The following is an 8,024-nucleotide window of genomic DNA, read 5'->3' on the forward strand; positions in this document are numbered from 1 at the left end:
TTAATACTATATTTTGCATAGACCCAGGAAACAAATCTGCTTCTTAATTTAACTAATTGTTTGTAATCAGGACTCACTACATAATTTGTGGGCCCAGAGTAAAATGAAAACATAGGTCCCTTGTTCTAAAATTGTTAAGGATTGGGGCACCTGGGTGGCTCAGTCGGTTAAGGGTCTGCCTTTGGCTCAGGTCATGATCTCAGGGTCCCCTTGTTGTGCTCCCTGCTCAGTGGGGAGTCTGCTTCTCCCTCTCCCTTTGCCCCTCCGCTGTGCTCTTGCTCTCAAATAAATAAATAGAATCTTCATAAAAAACGTAAAATTATTAAGGATTCCACAATAGCAACAACAGCAGAGCACTCCACGAAGTGTGAGATTTCTTCTAAGCACAGGGTCCCGTGTGAGTGTGTAGGTGGAATGCCCAGGAAGCTCGCCCTGGTTGTCATCATTGTCACACATAGACACAATGGCCTTTTCATCCCCTTAGGCAAAAATCTGAGAACAGGAACTCGCTTCTGCAAATTTTGGTGGTTAAGAAACAAGCTCTGTGGGTGGCAATAACCACCATGGGCACTGTTTGTCATTTTCTTCTTCTTTGTACAGTTTTGATAGTAATTATTAGTTTGTGTCTACCCAAGACAAAAATTCATCTAAAAATGTGAGACATTCTGTCAGTTGCCTAGATCTCTCTGGAAGGCTAGATATCATATAGTAGACAAGAAACCTATGGAAGCTCAACTTTTGATGACTAGGCACAACCTCAGTGTGCAGTCTCCAGAACACCTCACCAAGCCTGTCCTTAGTGGAGTGGACTATTTTACTCAACTGACGAACCATTTGAGTCTGGCCATTGAGTTAGTGGTGAAAATATGGCACCCTAACGACTACCCAAGTTTCTTCCTGGCTTTGTGTTTTTTGGCTTTTTTTTTTTTTTTTAAAGATTATGTTTATTTATTTGACGCAGAGAGAGACAGTGAGAGAGAACACAAGCAGGGGGTGTGGGAGAGGGAGAAGCAGGTTTCCCGCTGAGCTGGGAGCCCAACTCGGGGCTCAATCCCAGGATGCTGGGATCATGACCTGAGCTAAAGGCAGACGCTTAATGACTGAGCCACCCAGGTGCCCAATGGCTTTATGTTTAAATGACCTCGAATAGCTTATTTCATCCTGCTGCAGGAGGGAAAGGGAAATAATTAAATTCTTCTAAGTCCCAACCCAGAAAGATACCAAAGGAAGTCAACGCTCTGAGAGCCTCGGAAAAAATATGCTCTGAAAATGCAAATCTTCTCTCACTTCTTCGGCCCCTTGCTTCTGTTTAGCCAAAAGGTTACCTCTTTCTAGGTGCTTTTTTTTTTAAATATTGTATTTATTTATTTGAAAAAGAAAGAGAGATCACAAGTAGGCAGAGAAGCAGCCAGAGAGAGGGAGGGAAGCAGGTTCCCTGCTGAGCAGAGAGCCCGATGTGGGACCCTGAGATCATGACCTGAGCGGAAGGCAGAGGCTCAACCCACTGAGCTACTCTGGCACCCCTCTAGGTTTTTTTTTTTTTTCTGATTGCTTCCCTGGCCCAATCCCTGCTAGGTGCTCCTGCGGCAACCTGCCTGCTATTTAATCTATTGTAGATTTTCCCATCCTGTGACAAATTATATTTGGATCTGTTTTTCCCACCACACTGTGGAAGACACAGAGGTGTCCTGCCCATATTTGCCTTCAAGGAAGGACCTGCAGTCCAGATGCAGGCAACGTGGTCAGCCCCTTCAGGGACAATAGACAGCCCCCTGACCCTAGGTCATGCCTCTTCCTGGGCAGCCCACACTCAATGAATGAGCAAGCTGGGGATATAGAGTCCCAGCCAGTCCAGCCACATATAGGACAACGCTGACGGACAATTCTTGCTCCAGAGCCCCCTACCAGCTGGAGGGAGACTATCAGGCTTGCATTGTAGTTCAACTTCTCTCCTTGCCCGGTCCTGCACCCTTTACAGTTGTTGATCCCTAATGACCATCATGGACCCCAAAGTCCATCTCACCATCTGCTTTTAGACACTGTAGTCTAAAAGGTGGACTATGCCTTTGTACTCGTGAATCTTAGCATTTTGCCACAGTACACACCCAATCCACGCCGCCTGAACTGAACAGTTTGCTATGGCCTTAAAAACTATAGTATTATTCTTGCTTTTCCCTCTCCCTTTCACAGAGAACCGTGTGTCAAAAATCACTGCGAAGCTCTCTAACATTGTTAAACATACCATCAATAAAAAAAATGTAATAAAGTGGCGCTGAAATATCTTTAAGCAAATTATTCAGCCAATATAATCTTTATGTGTTATCTGTATAATTTTTTAACATGATAACATCAGCGTTTTAATACAGTATCAGACTTTGCCAGTCTCTTTATACACTCTCAAAGTGGTGCCTTTGTTTAAGCCTTGGGAAAAGGTTTATTTGTTGGTAGAAATGAAGGTGATCCCCAAAGTGCTTTTGAATATGAAGAATGCAGCATGGATTCTTAGTTATGGGTTTTCCTTATAATACATTTTTGTTTGTTTGTTTTCAAACAAGATGCTTTGGAAGAGAAATCAGGTTGGGGGAACTGAAGGAAGCAATGAAGAGAAGAAATAAACATGTTTCTAGCAATATCAGGAGGCTGTGAGTGACGTTACAGCTGCTAAGTCAGTTCCCACAGCAATTAAGATGGGGAATAAAACTGGAGGAAAAATCAAAAGAAAACAAAACAAGTGCCAAACAACATCCCTGCTACTACGTCCCCTGAAAAACACCCCCTCACCAAGCCACAAAAGAATTACCTATCCAATAACCCAACATCATGCCGAAGGCAGCAGATTTCATCTCCAATGATTTGGCACTACATTAATCTAAATGCAATGGGTTTTGCAGTTCCAAAGATGCCAGAATTGAGGGAGAGAGGCTTTCAAATGCAGAAGGATGAGAAGAAGCAAATTGGGGTAAGAATTTGCGAGGATACAAGAAGATTTGCTCTAGCAATCGTCTACTTGAAGAAGTTTAGGGGGCACCTGGGTGGCTCAGTCGGTTAAGCATCTGACTCTTGATTTTGGTTCGGGTCGTGATATCACAGATTGTGAGATCAAGCCCAGTGAGGGGCTCTGTGCTCCATGGGCAGTCCGCTTGAAGATCCTCTCTCTCTCTTTTCCTCTCCCTCTGCCTTTTCCTTCACTCATGCATGTGCTCTTTCTCTGAAATCAATCAATCAATCAATCAATCAATCCTTTTTTTTTAAAGAAGCTTATCAGTTTGTAAAAGAGTATCCATGGTGTCTTCTGAAAATGGTGGGAAATTCGGTTAAGCAAGGTGTTACAATTTCCGAATGCTTTGCAAGTGTTTATTGTAAATAGTGCTTCAATCAGAGCTATAAAGGCAGCAAAAAGATCAGTGGTTGGTGGGGAGGACAGAAGGAAAGAACGAATGGGGGGAGCACAGGGGATGTCGAGGGCACGGAAATTGTCCTGTATGGTACCGTAACAGTGGATATATGACATCCCGCATTTGGCAAACCCCATGGAACCGTGTGACACAAGGATTGAGCCCTAATGTAAGCCATGGACTTTAGTAAATAATAAGGTACAAATACAGGTTTGTCAATTGTAACAAAGGTACCACACTCAGGTCACATATTAATAATAGAGAGCCAAGGGATGCCTGGGTGGCTCAGTCAGTTAAGCGTCTGCTTTCAGCTCAAGTCATGATCCCAGGGTTCTAGGATCAAGTCCCGCATCTGGCTCCTTGCTCAGCGGAGAGCCTGCTTCTCTCTCTGCCTCTGCCTACCACTCTGCTTGCTTGTGCTCTCTCTTTCTGACAAATAAATAAATAAAAATTTAAAAAATAGAGAGCCGGAGGGGTCAGAGGTTGGCAGAGGGAGTAAATAGCACTCTTTGTACTTTCCGCTCTATTTTCCTCTACACCAAAAACTTCTCTAAAAATTAAAATCTATTAATTAAAAAACCCTATTTCTGTGTATGTTAATGACTGCTCAGATAGAGATGAGCAGGTTTGGGTTTTGTCCGCCAAGAGCTCCTTTTCCATACTTCAGCTGGTAACAGGTCCCCTCTTCCCAACCCAGTAAATGGATAAATGACACAGGTCTGCCCACCCTTCTTCAGTCACAGGAACTAGTCCAGAGCTTATGAGTCAAAGTTGGATTCCCCCAGAGACCTTCCCTGGACAGAGCTCCCTTTCCATCAGTTGTCAGCTACAACCGAGTGCATGGACACCTGAAGAATGTCTCAGAATGAAGCAGGAATGATAGGTGGACAGCGGATGTGCAAAGTCCCTGGATCCAGTCACCCAAGGCCAGCTTAGCTATAGTTTTTGTTTGGTCTCTTGGCCCAACACAAGCCGTTTTCTGCTTAAGCTTGTTTGAGTTAAGTTTTTGTTCATTGCCATCAAGAGTAAAACAGGATTTTTGCTTTTTTCCATTTTGAGCAAGTAACCAGTTATTGGGGACTTATTATGTACCAGGAACTTGCTGTATTGTCTCATATGACTTTTCCAGGGAGTGTATGAGGCAGCTCCATTGTATATGTGTTGAAATGGGAGCTCCCAGAGATTAACTTGCTCAACTTTGCATGCTAGTAAGAGGCAGGATTTGAACCTAGGTCCAACTCAATCCAAAACCCAGGCTGGTAACCGGGGTGCAGTATGTGTATAGTGTATCTTTCCTGTCTACTGAAGCACAGCTTATTCTACCCTGGGCTACACCTAGCAGGACCGCTTTTGGAACCATAAGCTTTGTCCTTGATCTGCGTTCAAACTCTACCCTGATTCTTAGTATTAGGTTCAAACACGAGTTTGCGGGTATTTGACCATTGATGATCTATAGCAACGGCATTTTCATATAATTCTGTCTAGTGGCTTACGGCCTGGTGTGCATGATCTAACCTTTTAAACTTAAAAGGTTTCTTATAGTTTCTTAACCTATTAAATCGGGATGTAGTCAAAACAGACCCTGAGGTGAGCGTTTGGTTACCAGGCTCTCACACGAGGATTTAGGTGCAAAGATTTCATTTGGGAGGATTTTACAGGAAGTCCAGTGAAGGAGTGGGGGAAAGAGAGATAAGGAAAGGAGAAAGCCAATGAAGGGTATGTTGATGAGCAGGTTAGTGCTGTGGGCAAGGGCTCAGTTCTCTAGGAGAGCTTCTGAGAGACGGCGTGGAACACAGCTTGAAAGCGTTCCCCCTGGAAGCCAAGGAAGCTGGGTATGTATCCACCAATGCCTGTCGCTCACTGCATGAAGGTCGTTCCTGGACACTTCCCTCTTGTGCTTCATGCAGGTCAAGTAGGTTCCTGCCTCCAGATCAAAGAGATGCAAGAAGGGACGCCCGGGTGCCTCAGTTGGGTAAGGGGCTGACTTCCGCTCAGATCATGATCCCAGGGTCCTGGGATGGAGTCCTGCATGGGGCTCCTTGCCCAGCAGGGAGCCTGCTTTTCCCTCTGCCTGCCACTTCCCTTGCTTGTGCTCTCTCTCTGACCAATAAATAAATCTTAAAAAGAAATAAGAGAGACATGCAAAAAGCAGGGCCCGTAGTGAAATTTACCACAGGGGACCTTTGGGGTAGGTCATGGAATATGAATAGGGCACTGACAGGGAGTGCAACAGAGAGTGTTAGCACTCACTTTATGGGATTTTTGGTAAGGGTGAAATACATGTGATGTGTAGTTGTCAAAATAGCCAATCAATTTACGTGGAGGGTAAGGGCCAGATTAAAAGACTCTATGATAGCTCATTGATTGGGAAACTCAGGTGCTTGATTTCCAGGTTTTCCTTATCTGTCCCAATAAGCCTACCGGTGTGAATATCTGACCTTCACATCACCTGACACATATAGGATTATTCTGGACAAACTGTTTGGGAATATTGGACATTATATCTTATTCTTTTTAATGCCTGTGTGGTATGCACTGCTGTCCGCTGTATGGATTTACTACAATTTCTTTAACCTTTATGGTTTTGATGGGTAGTTATCTTATTTTCCTGTTTTTCACTATTACAGAGGGAACTGCAGGGGCCGTCTTAGACGCATATCGCTGTGCCCTTATGTGAGGATGCCTTTACATAAATTCCTTTTAGTGTAGTTGCGGAGACCCCAAACATGTGCTTTTGAAGTGTCGATAAATATTGACAGATTGGTCTCTGGGAAGCTTGCTCCTATTTGCACACTAACAGTGTGCAAACTGCCATTTCCTCACACCATTAGCCATCCTGCTAGGGGTTATTTTAGGTGCCGTTTTGGGAGGTTAGCACGTTTGGAAGCAGTTTCAGAATTGTGCGATGATGAGCTTTGGCATCTTTTAAATTACAGTAATAACAATGGCTGGAATGGATCCTTTGTTGATTCATTCAGCCCATATGGTTTAGGAGTTACCATGTGACAGCTCTGTGCAAAGGGCTAGCTAGGGGCTAAAAGTCAGTAGGGACATGGGTAAGGATTCATACACATAGTCGTAGTCACTACCTCAGTGGAAAACGGCAGCACACGGTGGAGGGGGTAGCTGTTGCTGGCGGTGTCCTGCCCAAATCCCTTCACTCTTATCACTCTTATCATTAGCACACTGGCTCAAAGGTTTTCTCCATCCTCCAGAGGCCCCGTGCCATCCACGTGGCAGGCCAGAAGCGCCAAGAAATTAATGCTCCCCTGGGAGTATTTCTCAGCCAATAAATGACAAGAATTCGTGTATAAATACACCAGCTCCCTAGGCTCTTGGGAGGAATAAGTCTGAGGTATGTGTGTGAGCTCCACTGGCTCCCAGAGCTCCCCAGCGAACTGGAGTTCAGGTTGTCCACAGCAGAAACAGGCAGCTTTATTGTTTTTTTTTTTTTTTCCCTTCTTGGTCTCACTTCTCCACACTGCTACGGAGTGTCTCATTCACCCTCCAAATGAAATACTTATACTTTAGTCCTTGTTTCAGAGTCTGCTGGGCGAGCCCAATTTCAGGCCTATGCTTGACCTACATTTTACTTTGATAAATTATCCTGTAAGTCTTGCTCCCATAGGTAGCTTTCATGAGCTCTGTAATTTACGAGCCAACCAACCAGGGTCAGTGGGGTTGAGTTGAGTCCTAAGAGTTTACTTACGAAATATCTCCCAAATCCAGGGAGTTCATAATGAGCCGTGGGGATTTTAGTCTCAGATGATTAAAGGAAACTTTCCCAACCCCTCACAACGTGACAGCTGCCTACACACTTTGTCCTCTGGGATTTTAAAATATGCAACAATTGGCACGCTTGGCTTCTGGTTTTAAATCTCTGCCACCTTCTATGGCCTTACCTGACGGTTGTGTTTACAGACCTCACAGTCTCTTTGCTTTTGCCTAATTTTGCCCCAGCAACGTGAGTGCAAATACGTAGGGGTTCGCTTGGATTCCCTGAACTTAAACCCAACCAATAAGCAGTCAGTGACCAAACTGAAAAGATTTCTTTGTCTCCAGTGGGTTGATTAAACATGGAATTCCATAAAGCTACCACTGGCCTGTGAACCGGGAAGGTACAATGCATTGAGTTAACTCGCTTGGGCAAAAAGGTGCAGGTGCCATTATGCATCACGGCTTTTAGATAGAGTGCGGCCGCGAAATAATTTCATCTTTAAGCTAGAATGCCAATTAGGGTTTTTTTCTTTCAGATTTTAATCACTTAAATCTCCACCCCCTGAGGGCTGTGAGGGAGAGGGAGGGACAAAAGTAAAGGGCACATTTCAGAAATCGAATTCTTTAGTAACAGTGTGGGTGGAAAGGATGTATACAATTTCAGGGACAAACGGAGACCTGAGCCACTGTTGTCATAGCACCTCCGGGGGAAGTTTTTACTTGCAAATGCAAAATAAATGAAAAAGGGCGACCTTTTCAGGAAGACGCTACAGGAGTGTACTTTGGAGCAGTTTGTGCACTCAGTAAGATGCGAAATTATCAGTGGTCCATGAGGGTCTACTGGGTAGTGTGTCTTGGTGCAAAATGGAAAGGCGGGTTTATGAGGACAGCGTAGACATCATAGGACAAATA

Source organism: Lontra canadensis, unplaced genomic scaffold (genome assembly GCF_010015895.1).
Source record: "Lontra canadensis isolate GAN:19392208 unplaced genomic scaffold, GSC_riverotter_1.0 scaffold131, whole genome shotgun sequence".
Taxonomy (NCBI): domain Eukaryota; kingdom Metazoa; phylum Chordata; class Mammalia; order Carnivora; family Mustelidae; genus Lontra; species Lontra canadensis.